Source organism: Helianthus annuus, chromosome 10 (genome assembly GCF_002127325.2).
Source record: "Helianthus annuus cultivar XRQ/B chromosome 10, HanXRQr2.0-SUNRISE, whole genome shotgun sequence".
Lineage (NCBI taxonomy): Eukaryota > Viridiplantae > Streptophyta > Magnoliopsida > Asterales > Asteraceae > Helianthus > Helianthus annuus.
In genome coordinates, this window is record NC_035442.2 from 158,439,875 (window position 1) to 158,444,797 (window position 4,923).

At 32.2% G+C, this 4,923-nt stretch overlaps 1 long non-coding RNA gene across 2 annotated transcripts; it reads right to left on the reverse strand.

The window, feature by feature from the left end:
* Positions 1–2,084: 2,084 nt before the first annotated feature.
* Positions 2,085–4,418, reverse strand: LOC110883106. Of its 2 annotated transcripts, none has more exons than XR_002560363.2 (4): positions 4,293–4,418; positions 3,481–3,547; positions 2,375–2,440; positions 2,085–2,274 (listed from the first exon to the last, which is right to left on the reverse strand). It is a non-coding gene; the product is annotated as an uncharacterized LOC110883106 (long non-coding RNA). The 2 variants fall into 2 exon arrangements; XR_002560362.2 differs by having other exon boundaries at positions 2,356–2,440.
* Between the last annotated feature and the right edge of the window lie 505 nt (positions 4,419–4,923).

Consider the following 4,923-nt stretch of genomic DNA (forward strand, 5'->3'; position numbering starts at 1 on the left):
AGGTATCTTAAGGTACATGTAGATTCATTATTAATGTAACGCCCGACTTGTTTAAAAAGAATATTAAAATACTTTGCGGAAATTAGGCCCAGATTTTTTTTATCTTACTTAATAAAGTTTATTATTCCATAAAAATATATTAATCCACATATTCGGCTTAATAAAAAATTTGCAAACAAGTCATTTAGAAAAATTTCGCCATGACCCATTTGCAAAACGACTAATCCTTACAAAAACAAAACCTGCTTAACAACCCAAGTTTTTTATAAAATAAACATATCCCATTACCACATTGACATACTAGCATTTCGCTAAAATAAACGTTGGACTTAAACTCCAAAATACAAATAATTAAGTCTAATTGGCCCAATAAGGAAACCTCTATACTTAGTGAACATATCACTAAATCCTCCTATCTTTGACCCGCTACCAAAACTTGATCACTTTCGCCTTTCTACCACCCCAAACTGTCATATAACATTACCATATCATTAGCGTCGAACGAAAAACTATGGTAAGCATAATAGTAACTAATATATTGATTGAACCAAATTATTTGTGAATGACTTGTGGGTCTTTTCTTCTTTCATGATTCCGGTTCAAGTCACCCCGTTGATTTTCATGATTTATCACCTACATTGAAAACACCAAAAATATTAACTTTTGCTTGGTGAGGACTCATAATATGATTTTGTATCAAACATAACAGAGTATTCAATGCTCATAATGTCCAACGAAACAATATCGAGCCACCACTTCATTATCTCGAGTCACGCATTTCGTGACTTTCTCCATTCTAATTTGGGCGCCCCTTTTCTATATCTCATGTATATCCCTGCTAATATAGAATCAAGGAAACTTCAAAGTATGTCACACCCCGACCACGTAAAACATCAAATCGTGGCGGAAACGTCGGGGAGTGTTGTAACAGAATTATTGTTCCACAACCATGGTATTTAAAATAATATTTTATTCATCACCCAAGGGTGGAATACATCGTTCAAAACAAGAACCAACATGTTACATTGTCTTAAAATAGAAGAAAACAAAAGTACATCACATAATTAAACTAAGTCTAGCTCCATTTTATATCACTAAGGCCCAAGTCCACCCTAGCGTGTCACGATCATCCTATGCATTAGCTCCTGAAAACACATGTGAAAATAGGTACGTCAGCATAAAGATGCCTGTGAGTAACATAGGTTTTGTGAAAATAGGATTCATGACTTAGGTTTAAGAAAATGTTTAATGAAAACTTGTCATGAATCTAGTTTAAGTGTTTGCTTATGTAAAAATGTTTGAAAAGTGATAACAAATCAGTTAATATGTATGTATATAAAAGAATGATGTATGGTTAAAAGAATAACCAAGTAAAAATAAATTGTATGAAGTAAATTGTTTTGTAAAACAAAGTCTTGTGAAAAATATGTTATTTGCAAAAATGTATAAGTCCAAAATTGATTGATTTAAATAACGGTATGTCATGTAATACAATACAAGCACTTATATATAGGAAGTACCAGCGGCGTATCCACCATGCTTGTAGCATACTACACACATATCATTACTTAAGTCACTTAAACAAACCACCAAAGTATAAAGTTCATGTTTAAACCAACCATCAAATGTTCTTGTCTAAACCATTGTCAATGTTTAAAAATCCAAAATGTAGTCATGTAGTTATGTATGTGTAAACAAAAGTTATGTATGGTAAGTAAAAAATGAGACTACTTAAACCATAAGTAAAAAGGAACAAAACAAAGTATTTTGAATAAATCAAAAAGTTATGTTTTGCCAAGTAATAGCATGTTTTATTGATACAAACATTTATGTGGTAAGTTAACGCATACATCCAAGCCTTGAGACAGCAGGATTACCTTAGAGTAAAGGTTATCAAAGTAAAATGTTTTCGGATTCAGTCATTCCTTTCACCCAAACAAACCTAGGATGTCAGGAACGGGATTTGTCAAGTCCTATGGTACCATTACTTACTACCGAGCGGCGTAGCTAATGTTAATGAATGTAGTAAAGAACCGTTTATGCAAACCAAATGTTATACCAAATGTAAACAAGTTATGTGAAAACAATGTACTAAGTATGCTAAGTAAACATACAAAGCTAAAATAAACGTTGGACTTAAACTCCAAAATACAAATACTTAAGTCTAATTGGCCCAATAAGGAAACCTCTATACTTAGTGAACATATCACTAAATCCTCCTATCTTTGACCCGCTTCCAAAACTTGATCACTTTCGCCTTTCTACCACCCCAAACTGTCATATAACATTACCATATCATTAGCGTCGAACGAAAAACTATGGTAAGCATAATAGTAACTAATATATTGATTGAACCGAATTATTTGTGAACGACTTGTGGGTCTTTTCTTCTTTCATGATTCCGGTTCAAGTCACCCCGTTGATTTTCATGACTTATCACCTACATTGAAAACACCAAAAATATTAACTTTTGCTTGGTGAGGACTCATAATATGATTTTGTATCAAACATAACAGAGTATTCAATGCTCATAATGCCCAACGAAACAATATCGAGCCACCACTTCATTATCTCGAGTCACGCATTTCGTGACTTTCTCCATTCTAATTTGGCCGCCCCTTTTCTATATCTCATGTATATCCCTACTAATATAGAATCAAGGAAACTTCAAAGTAAATCATGATCAAACCGCTTCGGTCAATATAAATAAAATGGTAAACTGCCACATATCTATGTTGTAGTTCATTTGACAATATATACGATTATCAACAATCATTATTAACTAACATACTCTTAATAATTCATACATGTATTCATAACATACTCCAATACGTTATATAGTTTTAACGACACAAGTGTCACTCGTTCATAAGCACTACTAAATGAATACATGTTTTTGCACATGCAGTTTACAACACCCGTGACTTTTTAATTTAGCATACACATCCATATTCAAGGAATCACTCACTTCAACTCATGTAAATATATATAACTACAAAGGGGTTTAAAACAACATAATCACATCCGATTGGTTCCTTATAAATTCCCTAAGATTATACAAGACTATATGATTTATGTTTTTCACTCAGCTTTACGCAGCTGTAGTAATTTAGTATTTTACCCTCTTTGTATTGAGTATTTCACTTCAAACGAAAATTCTTATTAACGGTGACTCCGAGACCTTTCCGTGGATATAAAATACGCCCCTAACGGACATTCGTTTGATTTTCTATGAATTTTTAAAGACTAGCAAAAATCTGGAAATAAGCTGAATTTGCAGCATTTGGGTATCTCGACCCATTAACATTGTGTACTCTTTCTTGATGGGTTAAAACCCCCAAAACATCGCTAAAACAATACGTTATTGTTAAGTTAAACCATACTCAATAAGTTGTATTAAACCACCATAACTAATAAAACTAAAGTCAACAATAAGTCTATTTAAATCAATACGACTCCAAACACATTCGAGTCACTCACCTTCGCCCGTTGGAGTGTTATTGCTTTATTACTTGTTTGACCCGTTGCCATCCAGACGTTATTTCACCTATCTCGACAACAAATCAAACTTGCAAATTATTAGAACACATAACATGTGCATTCATCTCATAATACCTAAGTATTATCCACCCATAACTAAACACGTGTTCTAAATCAATTTTTTACCCCAAATTTCTTTATTGGTTTATCACCACGTATTTGACCCGTTATCACGCATTTGTGTTTAACCGTAACATACAAGTCATTTTCATCATAAATTTACCAAAACTTAATGTTTACTAAACACCAATTTATTATTAGCAAATCATCAAAATTAAGTAAAAATAGCAAATCTTTCAAAAACTCACTTTTATTTTGGTTTAGGCATTTAATCAAACACCTTGAGGGCATAAACTAAGATTCACCATTTTTATACTCATATGAACCTCCACACCCTCAATTCACCCTCAACGATGTCTACTTTCTTTGTAATTGTCATATAGTACCATCTTTCATGTTTTTAAATAAAAGCATCGTTGTATTAGAATCGTCAAATTCTACTCAGATTTTGGTCAGCAAGTTTACACATTGTTTTTCATCTCATCCTATTAGTTAACCAAATTTAGTAATCAAATCATAGCATGCATTCCAATCTAAAATCCAATAACATCAAATATTCATTCTAGCATCTTAATCAAGGTTTCTCCATAGAAAATCCAACACTAGTAACCCTAATTTCGTGGGTTTAGAACCCTTAACCTAACAACCCGAAATTCATGAATTTTACTAATTCAAGATGAAGGATTACATACCAAGAATGCTAGAAATTGATCAAAGAGAGCAGAGTTGGAGTTTTAACCATCCAATTTTGTGATTGTCATGATGAAATTGGCTCCCTCTTCTTCTTTTCTCCTGCTCGACATCACACCAGGCTCCCCTGGTCGATCTTTTTTTTTTCTTTCTTTCATTTTTTTGTTTAACACCCTCTTAAACCTTATATTTCCTTTTATCACCACAAATATTAGTTTCTATTCAGTTTAACCCCCATAGTTACATATATTCCATTACCAGAAATGTAATTATATTACATATCACCCCTTGCAATATAAATATTTTTTTTTATAAATTTGTAACATGATATATACTTTTTTTTATTAAAATACTATCTTGCCAAGACACTATCATTTTAGAGATTAAATTTTCACATTTAGAATATAATTTAATCTCATGAAATATTGGGATGTTACAAGTCTATCCCCCTTAAACAGGTTTTGTCCCCGAAACAAAATCATACTCTACTCTATGATATCACCCAAAGATTTAATTACGTAGCTCGCTTACTCACTACTTTAAGCTGATGTAGGGAGTTAATTTAACCTCTAATTATCATCAAAACTAAAGGTATCCATTAAATGGATTTTACATTTAGAATTTACTTACGTG